Raw genomic sequence first — 14,279 nt, forward strand, 5'->3', positions numbered from 1 at the left:
CTCGTTCATTACATTGAGCTGACCACCTTGTCCATTTACGAGCAATTTTCATGAGGTGTAGGCATTATCGTATTCGGTTGAACCCACACAAATGTGTCTTCTGTATAGAAGTGGGACGATTGCTGGGATTTGTAGTTTCGAAAGCTGGCATTCGCGTCGATCCCTCAAAGGTCGAAGCTATCATCAAATTGCCTCCTCCTTCGAGTCTTCGCCAACTCCAAAGTTTGCAGGGGAAAGCAAACTTTTTACGACGATTCATTCCTAACTACGCCGAGGTTACACATGGTTTTACCCGGTTGTTGAAATAGAACACTCAATTCTCTTGGGATGAGATAGCTCAGAAATCTTTTGATGCACTCAAGCACGCGTTGACCCATGCACCATTGCTGCATCCTCCCAACTACAACCAGGATTACTTTTTGTACCTCGTCGTCGCTCATTCCACCATTGGAATGGTCTTAGTACAGGAAGATGAATTCAGAACGGAACATGTGATATATTACGTTAGTCGGACGTTAAATCCAACTGAGCTCAAATATTCACATGTGGAGAAATTGGCATAGGCAGCCGTTCAAGCTGTCCAACGTTTTCGTCACTACATTCTACTCCGTAAAACTACAGTCATTTTGGATTGCAACCCTATGATCTACATTTTGACTAAACAATTGCTAGGGGGCAAGTACTCTAAATGGATCGTTATCCTGCAAGAGTTCGACTTAGAGTTTGAAAAATCTAAGTCTAAGAAATCTTTAGTTTTTGCAGAGTTAATGTGTGACTTCCCGCGTGCTGACACGGAAACTGTGGCAGAGGAACCCATTGCGGATGAATCTTTGTTTCTCATTAGCACTTTAGATCCGTGGTATGGAGATATCATCGTCTATCGCCAGACCCAATCCTTTCGGCCCGAAGTTTCAAAGTCGGAACGTCGGAAAATTCGATTCTAGTCCCAATAGTACAAAATTATTGGAGATACTCTTTATCACAATGGGGCGGACTTGGTTTTTCGACGTTGTTTAACTCACGAGGAAGCTAAAAGGGTTCTAAATGACTGTCACACTGGAGCGTGTGGCGGTCATATGTCTGGGTATGCCACAACCCAAAAGATATTGCGCGCTGGTTACTTCTGGCCGTCCTTATTTAAAGACTGTATTACTATGGTCCGGAAATGCCACAACTGTCAAGTGTTTGATCGCAAGATGCGCGCTCCACCTGCTCCTATCCACCCTATAATTTCCGTTGGTCCTTTTGCCAAATGGGGTATCGATTTTATTACATGTAACCCTCACTCGGCCGGGGGCATGCATATATCATCCTTGCGGTAGATTATTTTACTAAGTGGGCCGAGGCGATGCCTACATTCGAGGCAGACGGCAAGACAGCTGCAATTTTCATATTCAATCACATTATTGCTAGGTTTGGTGTCCCACAAGCGATAATCACTGACCATGGGCGCCATTTTCGAAACGTTATGATGACAGAACTTACAGGCTAGCTTGGTTTGCATCACGATAGTTCAACTCCTTATTATCCACAAGCGAATGGTCTGGTTGAGTCCATCAACAAAGTTTTAGTTATCATGATCCGACGAATCATTGGTATTCATCGGTCGAATTGGCACAACATGTTATTTTTCACGCTTTGGGCGTACCGAACCTCAGTGAAAACATCAACAGGGTTCACTCCTTTCCAACTAGTTTATGGTTTGGAAGTTGTGATGCCCTTTGAATGCGAAATCCCGTCACTTCAAATGGCCGTCGAATTACTTCCAGCTACTTCCAAAGAGGAGAAGCATTTATTATACTTATCTCAATTAGATGAGACTCGACGTGATGCTACATTGGCGATCGAGACTCATGCAAAACGTATGAAAGCTCAGTATGATCGAAATGTGACCCCTCGAAATTTTTCGGAAGGAGACCTAGTGCTATTATATGATCAAGCTAACGATAAATTAGGTGCTGGAAAATTCGTTCCTATGTGGCATGGGCCCTATATTGTCAAGCGAAAGCTAGCAAAAGGGGCCTATGAGCTGGTAGACTTTGACAGAGACTCTTTGGGTAAACCCAGAAATGGACTTTACCTAAAGAGGTATTATGCTTAAATGATGGGTATGGAGATTTTAGTTAGGTTAGGTTTTTCTTTCTAGCTGGTGTGTTTGTTAGTTTAGACAGCGTGCTTAGCTTAGAAAGTGTGTTTTTCGTCGTTATTCTGCTTATCTTAGTTTTACGCTTAATGTTTGCAGATGTCGATGCCTCTCCAAACATACATTGGATTTGCTGATGGTGCTTGTCGTAGTACACGGAATATCCCTTCCGCAGCTTGGGTTATCTATTCACCCTCTGACGAGTTAGTTTCTATGCATGGTGTGAGCCTTGGTCAAACAACAAACAACATTGCAGAATACAGTGCAGTGATTGAGTTATTATCTGAATCTATTTCATTTGGGATTCAGAGTTTGATAGTGAGGTTAGATTCTGAACTCGTTGTATTACAGATTAATAGAGTGTATGCCATTAGAAATCCAGTGTTATTAAGGTTATTTTTGAGAGTGCGTTTCTTGGAACGTGAATTTGATTACATTGAATATCAGCATATTCCAAGGTCTTTAAATACATTAGCAGATGCAATTGCTTCTCGAATGTTAAATAGACATTTGCAATAATCATACATGTAAATTTAAAAACATTTCATCACACATGTTTAACAAGATAAGCCGGTAATAATGATATATATAGATAGGAGTGTGTCAAAAAATACATCGTCTTCGATCATAGGTTGAAAAACACCTTATGATCGGCAAAAATGATAAGTACAAAAAACCAAAATGTCACATGTGTCTACAAAAACGACCATCTAATCACTGGTGATGCTCTCTATACGACACCACTGCACGAGCCACCCTACACAAGAACCTCCTAAAAGGTCCTGGGACTGTGACTACATAGCGCTGAAGCCTAATAGGAATATCATCTATAGTAGTCTCTGGTATGTCTACTGTAAGACGCTCTAGGTCTTGTTCCAACTCAGCTAGGGTCTTTGTGGCCTCATCCCGTGGGGCCGGTGCTGCTGCAACTGGTAGTCTCCTCTCGAAAGGTCGGAGATTGGCTGGACGACGTGGGCCTACATCTGCATTTTGAAAATTATTACTGTCAGTTTTGAGACGATATAAAAAACAAAAAAAAATAGATAATTTAAAAACTTGTGAAAATGAATTACCTGTGTCATCCCATTGTTCTCCCAGTGGAAGAACCATGTCCGGATCTCCACGAAAATCAACTCTAGCATAAGGAAAATCCTGTATAGAAAAGATCTGGTCCTCCAACCAGTGAAAGTACTCCGGAGTAAATCGGAAAACCTCCGTGCCCTCATCAGGATGACGGGCCATAACCGCAACCCATCGCATCAATTTAGGCTCTCGGGTGTTATAGACATTTTTGTGCCTCGCGTCAAGGAGCAGGGAATGTCGATAATTACAGGGATCCTCAGTCCCTAAACATGTTGTTCTTACCCCTAAAAGAACAAGGTCATCAATCAACAACACTTCCAATCAGTTCTCCACCTGAAAACACTTCAGAACAGGCTAATTTTGGATCATGTCAGCTGCTTAACTGAGCTTCTGCGCTGTATTGCAACTGTCCCACTCTGTACCTGCGCTGGAAGTCAAAAACAATGAAGGCTACCTGCGCTGGGCGAGATTGGCCAAGTGGCACAGTCATCCTGCAAGGTGTCAATTGCCCAGGAAGCTTCCAAACTGACACTTGGGTCATGAGATTCGCCCTGTGATGAGTAAGAGGTACTTGATCACCATGTGTAAGCAAGGATCTCCAAGTGGACACAGGAACTGAAGATTAACTGAAGATGGAGAGGACACTAGTCAGCTATATGCCAGCCTCCAGCTGACTCATCCTTTCCTCTTCCCTCCTATATATAGAGCTCTTCTATGAGGTCTAGGGAGGCTGGAATTTTGTATAAGCAAGGAGGTGCTGTTGGTATACCGCCAGGATTATTGGGTGATTGTTTTACTAGAGGTGAAGAAGGGAGTTTCTTGCTGCCGAGGAGGTGCTGCTGGATTGGAGCCAACATCATTGGTTGTAACTTCCTCTGGAACCCTGTTACTTTCTATCAATAAAGTTTGCATGTTCTCCTATATACTTGTTTTACATAGATGCTTTTGTGTTTACATGTATATTTGATGTAATCTAATCCATACTTCAATTATGAGTGCTTGTATCTTGTAGTTTTCTCTCTTTTGTTGTGCAGGTTCTGTGTGTAGCTGGATCGGCTTGGAGAGCAAAAGAGCTGGGAGCGGGATACAAAGAGAGAAGGACAAGGATCGACTAAGCGTAAGACACCAGGTTGGTTGACCCTCTTTCATTCTCTCTGTGCTTTCATAAAGTAGAACATGAAAACTTTATCATTCAGTTGTTGCTAAAGACTGTCACCTTTAGAAAGGGTTAGTGTCATCCACATCGGATACTTTTCCCCACAACAAACTGGCGACTCCGCTGGGGAAGCCTAGTATCTTGTTGTTGTTTGTAGTATTTTGCTATTCATTTCTTGAAGAACAGAGTACCAAATCGAAAAGCTTTTGACTATATCAAAAGCGAAGTAGAGGGCCTGCTACTCTTGCTCCTTTGCTGAGCAAATTCAAGATTTAAAGAGCTAATCTACAGATGAATCTTTACTCTTTGTGATAGATCTTTATCCTCTTGATCATCCCTTAGCCTGTACTTGACCTATAGCTTTTTATTTCAGCAAAAACAGTGCATTTTTGAGCTTTTTATGACCCGGAATTCTTAGCAGACGTAACTCTCGTAAGTCAGTGCAGGCTGTCCACAGGCAGTCTGCATTACAGCGCAGGTAGTCCCTTCGGGAACTGCGTTGAGAGTCAGACTGGTAAACTAGCACCTGCGCTGGTCCAGTCAGCCTTAGTCTAGCTCAGCTCTTCCTCAGTGTCTTGGCCCTGTTTTCACTGTTTTGCTTGCTGATTGCTTGCTGGTCATTGTATTTACTGTAGACCACTTCTCCTTGTCATTATTCCACCTCAGTTGTGTGATGAAACTGTGAATGTTCTTTCAGTATTTCTTGTTTCAGTTCCAGTTTCCCATTGTGAAAAGCGAACCAGTAGCTATGACCTCTTAGATCCTGAACTGTAAAAGTGTCTTTGTGATCTTATGAGTTAGTTTTGTTACTGTTCATGGCTGTTTGAGTTTGTTTGCTGTTCATATTATGGTTTGAATTCACATATTTTAAGTGTTGAAACGAGTACCTGTAAGGTGTCTTTTTATTATAGACGAAACTTGTTTGTTTACGCTTCAAATTGAATTCAAAAGTTACACAACAATTTCCTTTTGTTAGCATCAACATTAAAGGAAAAGAAAAGAAATACATGCATCTTGCATTTGCATTTTTTGATAAGTTTGGGTGTCTGATCTAGGAGAAAGTGCATTAGTTTGTGCTTTGTGCTCTGTGTGGAAAGATATTGTTTTTCTCTCCCTTCAGTAGCTAGGATTTTCAAAGCTAAAAAATATAGTGAAAGCTTGCTTATCATTTTAGCTGCATTTAGGAATTTGTACCAATACATCTCGTGGTGATCCTGAAAGACAAACTGATAAACAAGATCAACTTAAAATATATTGAATGAATCTAACAATGCATTGTAACATAACGCTCACAATAGAGGTCTAGGTAGAGACGTGTTCCGGCGTCGTTAAACGTAGTGACTGTCGATCTCTACGAAGGTGGGTGATTCCTCCTGAGGGACGATAGCACTAATACGGATTTGAGCTCCCGCGTACCGTCGCGTATATTGGGAGACCCCTATAGGCAATTATCCTTTATCCTTAAGAAGCTGTGTCGACCGCCCTACTGATCGCGATGCAGTGAACACAACATTCACGAAGATCGACCACCCGTACCGTAAAACGTATTCTGTGGTTTCGCGAAAGGTTTGGCACACCCTCTGCCTAGATCTCCAGAGCAGTTTCTTTTGGCCCTTTTCAAACTCTATAACTGAAAAGGTCCAACCGAGCATTTGTCACTTCGGGCTCGTTAATACATCGAAGGCGACTAGATTCATCTTTAGCTTTTTCTCGACTCTTAAAACATGAAAAAGCAAAGTTGTGTCTAAAAGCGTCTAATAAAATTCATTCAATACGGAAACATAATTCCCCTTTTTGTATTTTAGTTGATCAAGTAATCCGCAACCGTGGAGGAAAGTCAATTAAAACCCCGTCGTTCAGGGAGACTTGCGGGTCGACCATCTTTGTCTCCGGAACCGAAAGTAGTACGAGCAAAGCGATCTCGCTGGACCAGATCAAAATCTCCTCTTAAAGTTAGAACAGAAGTTCCAACAACATCTGAGATTCTGGTCACTCCCGATATTTCTGGAACCCCTGCCTCTATTGAAGAAGTTCAACGGCAACAGAAGGACAATTGTATTGATCCTAGTCTGAAAACAAGTGCTTGTTTAACTGAACCAGTTCCATCTGAAACCGGTCCACAGAGTCTTGTTGTTCAAACAACTGTCGCTGTCGAAGCAACCCCTTCTTCGGCACCAGAAATCTTTTACGGACCTGACGGTCTACCTCTTCCTCCTGGTCTGATTGCAATAGAAGAAATCGTAGAGGACCAGCAAGCAAATACTCCAATACATTTTGGAGTTGGTACCCCTCTTTTTCCTTCTGCATCAGAAGTTTGTCTATCGCCACCGGAAGTTCCTGAAGAATCGTTAGGAAGTTTATTGGATAGACTTAAAATGTCTGAACAACCGTCGACATCTAGGACTGTGCCAAATGACACAGTGATAGCAGAAGCTCTTGCTGCCATTCCAACGATGTTTGCCGGCATACCATCCGTCCCAACTAGTTCTCATCAACTAGAAGGAGTCCACCCAGGGACTATTATGACAACTTGGTCTATTCCAGTTTGTTCTACCGGTGTAATATCCGGTAATTCTTATGTTGAAACTAGACAAATTGATCCCTTTGGGAATCAGTTTAGGCCATCCAGTCCTCAAAGGCAATCAATGCCCATGAGCTCCGGATTGTTACCATATGGGGGGCAATATGCCCTTTCACTTCCTCTTCCGGGAGGATACCCATACGGCAGTTTTCAACCAAATTCAAGTTTAGCTGAAGTAACGACGAGTAGTTGGGTACCTATGTTATCCCAACAACCAAGAGTTGTGTACTCTATGCAACAATGTGTACCTATGTCTAGCATCCCGACGACGCCAGAAATTGTAACCGTGTCGCAAGTTCAATCGATGCCTGTTGTATGTCAACCACAAGTTGTAATGCAACAGCCAATTGACCCTGCAACACAACCACAATTGCCAACTGCCGGGACGACACAGGTACAAACGGGGACCATAACCCCACATCTTGGGCCGTCGGTTAGTATTGCGCAGCAAAACATGGTTTCACAACCATGGATGGTGCAATACCAACAACCTCAGTTTCAACAGGTGTACCAGGGATCTGAGCAACAGATCTTTGCAAATAGTGGGCAACCCTATATTCAGAATGGGTTAAACCAACCACTTTACAGTGGCCAAGCCCACCAACCATATCAGTCATATCAACATCAGTTGCATTATACTGGTGTGCAAAGACCTACTGCTCAAGCGATTCCGTCGTATCCTGGGTACGCCTCACCAAACCTGAATCAGCAGTTGCCATTCGTGGCAACCTTAGAATTACCAGATTTACATCGATTGACGAACGATCCAATCACCTATGCCCATTGGTGGCCAGCGATTCCTCACAAACTTCCTTCGGACATTCCTAAATTCAATGGAAATCCGGGCGAAGACCCGTCGAATCATGTGATGACATTCCATCTGTGGTGTTCGTCGAATACCTTGAATGATGATTCAATAAGGCTTCGTCTTTTCCAGAGGACATTGACTGGTCCAGCGGCCAAATGGTATATTGAATTACCTAGAGCCTCATTCGACAATTTTAGCTCCCTAGCCACGACTTTCTTAACACACTTTCAGTTACCTATAAGGTACGAAACTGGAACAGAGATCTTGACCAATTTCAAGCAGACAACGGCCACACATATATCTGATCATATACATGAGTGGCGTCGTCGTCGCAGAATGGTGAAAACCTATGTTCCAGATTAGCTGTTAGCTGAGTGGTTTATAAAGTCGCTTCTGCCGGCAATTACAGAAGATGTGGCCAAGGGAGGTGTCGTAACAGAGGAGCAAGTTATTGCTCGTGCTCAATATTTGGACTTGGTATATACTCAGTCGGGCACGCTCTATGATAAAATACCTGACGCCCCCAGACCGGAATTTTCAATCCCTCCTCCTCCTGGATCGAATAGTGACTCTCATGCCGGTGATGGCGTGATTGGAACTGCAAACGCTAAGTCAACAAGGGATTCGAATAAGAAAGCCCGTAAGACTTCGAATCAAAAAGCAAATCAAGAGATTCTTGCTTCGGAGGTTAATGCTGTATCTACGGATAAAGACAAAAACTCCAATCAACCAGGAAGCAAGAAGAAACAAAACAAAGGGAAGAAGAAGAAACAAGGTGGTTCAGCCCCTCAAAAAACTTCCTCAAACCCTCCTGGGCAAAAGAAACAATTTCCTCCATGTCAAATATGTGATGAAAATCACTCAACAAGGAATTGTCCGTTCAAAGCTGAGTTAAAGAGGTTCTTTAAAAGTTCCCAAACTTCAGTGGTGTTGACTGATCCATTTCCTAACCCAGGTCAAAATATGGTTGATAATGGAAATGCTTCCCCGTCTCAAGTGCTTATGCTGTCGGTTTCTAAGCAAAGTGATGCTTTGATATCGACTAGGAATAAAGATTATGGGAATTCGCCGGTGTCGAACGACAAAGGGAAAGATCAACCCAGTAGTTCGACAACAACTTCGGCAGAAGTTGTACCCCCCCTCACGCATGAATTAACAATAAAGCCGCCTAAAGGAGTAGTCCACAAATCGACATTCAACCCTCGCGCCAGAGCGGCGCAACACTATAATATAGTGGAGGATTTGGCCCAATCGCCATCTGCTATGTCAACTCTTGAGGTACTACAAAATTGCCCATCCCAAAGGCAGGCATTGTTATCAGCAATTGGTGGAGTGGATCCTAAAGATTCCAATCTTGTATCCTTTGATCACAAAGGATATGATCCTCAGTTACCAGCGCAATTAGCTTTCCTTATACAAGTTAAAGCACTCAACAAAACTGTTCATAGAACAATTATTGATGAGGGAGCATCGACATGTATCATGTCGATGAGTTGCTGGAAAACTCTTGGATCTCCTACATTGTCGCGATCTTCGACGACATTGAAAGCATTTGACGGTAGGTCGTACACTCCGTACGGTATCCTAAATAACTTTAAGGTTGAACTAGGGGGAAAAACAGTGGAAATTGATGTTGAAGTCATTGATGGCAATCTTGACTATAACATTCTACTGGGAAGACCATGGATATATGCCATGGCAGCTGTAGTGTCGACATATTTTAGGAAGATCGCATTCCTGTTTGAAGGAGGGATTACGATCGTCGACCAACATAGTTTCCTCCCTAATGGTTCACAAGTTACTGGAAGCATTCCTCTGATCCATGGGAGCGACCATTCAATACAAGATATAGGAGTAGGCTTGCTAAAAGATCCCACAATGATGGGAACTTTCGCGCTGCCACCTCCGTTCCATGAAGGGAATATCCCGTTTGTAGCAACATGCAACATGGTATCTTCGTCGAAGGTCGCAAAAGACAAAGTCGTCATGGATCGTCAAGTGGTGTTGCCACCTAACCCTATTGAAATATTGTAGCAATCAATGTTTTAGGCATGGGAGGCGAGCCCAAATGAACGCTCGTCAAGCGTTTGGGTAGATAGGTCCGAAGAATATGGTACCCCATTAGATCCATGGTCAAAAGTTCATGGGACTGACGAAGGAATCTTGCAATCAATGATGATTGAGGAGGCACCATGGAATGATAACCACCATCGTTCCCTTCTTCCAGAGTGTGAAGAAGAAACTCATCACGACCTATACCATCCTTCAGTGTTTGAATTTCTAACAAATACTGTAAATACGGTGGATTCAGAAAGAAACCTATCCAATATTGAAGAGACCATAGCCATAAATATCTCGACAAAATCTGATGTTGTTGAGAATATTCATGTCGGCAAAAGTTGTTCCCCTTCAGAACTGGAAATATATAGTACTCTCTTTCACGAATTTAGAAATGTCTTTGCATGGTCATATGATGAAATGCGAGGCATTGACTCGAGCATAGTTGAACATGAAATTAAAATGTATCCTGATGTCAAACCAGTAAGACAACGGCTTCGGCAGGTACATCCGAAAAAAGCCGCTGCCATTAAGGCAGAAGTTGAAAAACTTCTCCATGCTGGATTCATCTACCCGGTTCCTCTAACCGATTGGGTATCGAATGTTGTCCCTGTTATGAAAAAACAAGGGATGATAAGAGTGTGCGTCGACTATAGGGATGTAAACAAAGCTTGTCCAAAAGACAACTACCCTACACCCTTCATCGACCAGATAATTGATGAATGCGTCGGACGTGAAATCTTTTCCTTTATGGATGGATTTTCCGGGTATAATCAAATAAATATCCGCCCACAGGACCAGTCTAAGACTGCATTCATCTGTCCGTGGGGCACATTCTCTTATCAAAAATTACCCTTTGGTTTAAAGAACGCAGGGGCGACGTTTCAGAGGGCAATGAATTATGCCTTCCATGACATCAAGAACATCGTTCAACCTTACCTCGACGATCTTCCGGCTCATTCGCGGAAGCGGACTGATCATCCGCGGCATTTGAGAGCAATATTTCTACGTTGCCGACATTACAAGATAAGACTCAATCCGCATAAGTGTGTGTTTTGTGTCGGTTCTGGTCGCTTACTTGGATTCGTGGTTTCTAAGGACGGGATTCGTCTCGACCCGTGTAAGGTTCAGGCAATCATTAATTTGCCTCCACCTTCAAATTTGCTTCAGATTCAGAAACTCCAAGGGAAAGAAAACTTTTTGAGGAGGTTCATTCTGAATTACGCAGAACTTGCCAAAGGTTATACTCGTCTTTTGAAAAAGGATGTACCTTTTGTCTGAGACCAGGTTGCGCAAGCTTCCTTTGACGCTCTGAAAGAAAGTCTAGTAAGAGCATCATTAATGTACACCCCGGACTATCAAAGAGATTTTAACCTGTATCTAGCTGCAGCAGATACGACCATTGCGATGGTTTTAGTGCAAGAAGTCGATGGAATTGAACATCCTATTTATTATTTAAGTAAAAACTTAAATGATACAGAAAGTAAATATTCCTATGTTGAAAAACTAGCGCTTGCTGCTGTTCAAGCGATTCAAAGATTTCGACATTATGTCCTCTTTAGGAAGACTACTATTTTGTCAGATTGCAATCCCATGACATATATACTGTCGCGACAGTTGCTTGGGGGCAAATATTCAAAATGGATAGCAATCCTTCAAGAGTTTGACTTAGATTTTGTAAAATCTAAATCAAAGAAAACCCTAGTTTTCGCGGAATTATTATGCGATCTCCCATCGTCGTCCAACGATGATACATCAGAAGAGTCAATCGTGGATGAAAATTTGTTTCTGATATAAGTAAGCGATGAGTGGTATGGAGATATCATTGTTTATCTCCAAACCCAAAAATTCAGGTCTAATACCTCACACTCGGAACGGAAGCGTATACGATACCAATCGAAAGACTACATGATCGTCGGTGATACACTTTACCGTCGTGGTGTCGATACAGTTCTGAGGAGGTGCCTTACCCATGAGGAGGCCGAAAAAGCCCTGAATGATTGTCATTCAGGAGCATGCGGGGGGCATCAATCTGGATATGCAACAGCACAAAGAATCTTACGAGCAGGATATTTCTGGACAACTATGTTTAAAGATTGCATAATAGCCGTCAGAAGTTGCCATGCATGTCAGATCTTTGATAGCAAAACCAGAAGACCACCCGCACCTTTGCAGCCGATAGTTGCTGTTGGGCCCTTCGCCAAGTGGGGCATCGATTTCATGCAATGTAACCCCACCTCGACCGGGGGGCATGGGTATATTATAGTCGCTGTTGACTATTTTACCAAATGGGCCGAGGCGATGCCTACATTGGATAACACTGGTGAAACAGCTGCCCTTTTCTTTTTCAATCATGTAGTCGCCAGGTTCGGTGTTCCGCAAGCTATAGTGACAGATCATGGATCGCATTTTCGCAATCACATGATGGTTGAATTAACTGCCAAACTAGGGCTATCTCATGACAGCTCTACCCCATATTATCCACAAGCCAACGGACAAGTTGAAGCAATCAACAAGGTCCTGAAGCGTATGTTGCAAAGGATGATCGGGGTTCACAAGAGAAGATGGCACTTAATCCTGTATTCAGCACTATGGGCTTACCGAACCTCGGTAAAAAACGCCACTGGGTTCACACCATTCCAATTAGTGTATGGCCTGGAGGCAGTTTTACCGATCCAGTGCGAAATTTCGTCTCTTAAACTCGCAATTGACCTACTCCCCGGAACCTCAGAAGAAGAGGCTCGTTTCTTGGAATTGATCCAATTGGATGAAAACCGTCGTGACGCCGCTTTGGCGAACGAGGCTCATAAGAAACAAGTCAAAGCTCAGTTCGACAAGAATGTCAAACCGCGTATCTTCTCTGAAGGTGACTTGGTTTTGCTTTACGACCAAGAATCCGATAAATTAGGAGCAGGGAAATTTCAGTCCTTATGGATGGGTCCTTATATTGTTAAGAGGGTGTTAGCAAAAGGAGCCTACGAGTTAATGGATTATGACGGAATACCACTGGCGCAACCCCGTAACGGGTTGTACCTCAAGCGTTACTATGCTTAAATAGTAACCTGAGTGCTTTTGTTGTATTTTGTTTTCGCTAAAATGTTTGTTTCGGTTAAGTAATCCTCCCTTCTCGTTTGTTGCAGATGTCGAATTATTCTGAAACATATGTGGGATATGCCGACGGTGCGAGTCGTAGTATGCGGGGTTTGTCCTCCGCAGCCTGGGCCATTTTTGATCCAAGCGGCGAGTTAGTGAGTTTCAGAGGTGTGTGTATTGGTCGATCAACAAACAATATCGCTGAGTATAGTGCGTTGATTGAACTCCTCTCTGATACCATTGCCCATGGTATACGCCAACTAATTGTTAGGCTAGACTCACAGCTTGTGGTACTACAACTTAGTGGTATATATTCAGTCCGCAATCCAGCTATTTATCGAATGTTTCTAAGGGTTAAGATTTTGGAAAGAGAGTTTGATTCAATCCAATACCAACATATTTCCAGAAACTTGAACACATTAACAGATTCATTAGCAAACTATATTTTGGATAGACATCTACGACATATATAAAAAGAGATGCATCGGTGCTATGCAAGTGGATCACAAATAAACCAGAATAAACTCCGAAAATCAAAATATATATATAAAGCTGTTTATAGTTCATACATAATGTGCTGAAGTCAAAACAAAATTGGTCATATGACCTAGAACTCAAAAAGATGCTAGGGGGCACCCTAGCCTAGTGGTGCTCATGAAAGTACGTGACGGTCTGTGCAATCATGCGCAAGAGACGAGTCCATCGTCTAGGCACACCGATGGTGTGTCGCTGCAACTGTAAGGGTAACTCGTCAATCTATACATCCGGAAGACCACGAGTAAGGCTTTCCACCTGCTCCTGCATAGCTGCAAGTATCTCAGAATCACCAAGGTCGCGGATGACAACTCTCCTAGCAGGCTCTGCTGCTGGGGCAGCAACTGGCGACCGTGGACGAGCTACTGGACGAACAGGACCAACATCTGCATGCACCCAAGAGTTCGATCAGTAACATCATGAATAAAAAACAATAAACAGTGGCATGGTCAGAGATTTTACCTATAACGCCCCATTGCTCACCATCCGGAAGCACCAAGTCTGGATCACCTCGGTAGTCCATACCCACATATGGATACTCAGAGAATGCCATCTCATGACGCTCGAACCACCTAAAGAAGGACTCAGTAAAAGTAATATGAGGTTGACCAGCATGCCGGGACATATGATCAACCCACCTCTGCATACGTGGCTCGGTCGGAGAAGGCAAATCAAGCATGATATACTGAGGCTGCATCAATGGGACTTTCTCCAAGATAAAGGCAGTCAAGATAGAACCAAATCCAAAGTTCTTCAGCCCTCCGTCCTTTACCTTGGTCAATTGACTTTTCATCTGTACCAGTATTGCATCACACCAGTTAAA

The sequence above is a fragment of the Pinus tabuliformis genome, chromosome 1_1 (genome assembly GCF_031772625.1).
Source record: "Pinus tabuliformis cultivar Carrire ecotype Pingquan chromosome 1_1, CPIR1, whole genome shotgun sequence".
NCBI lineage: Eukaryota > Viridiplantae > Streptophyta > Pinopsida > Pinales > Pinaceae > Pinus > Pinus tabuliformis.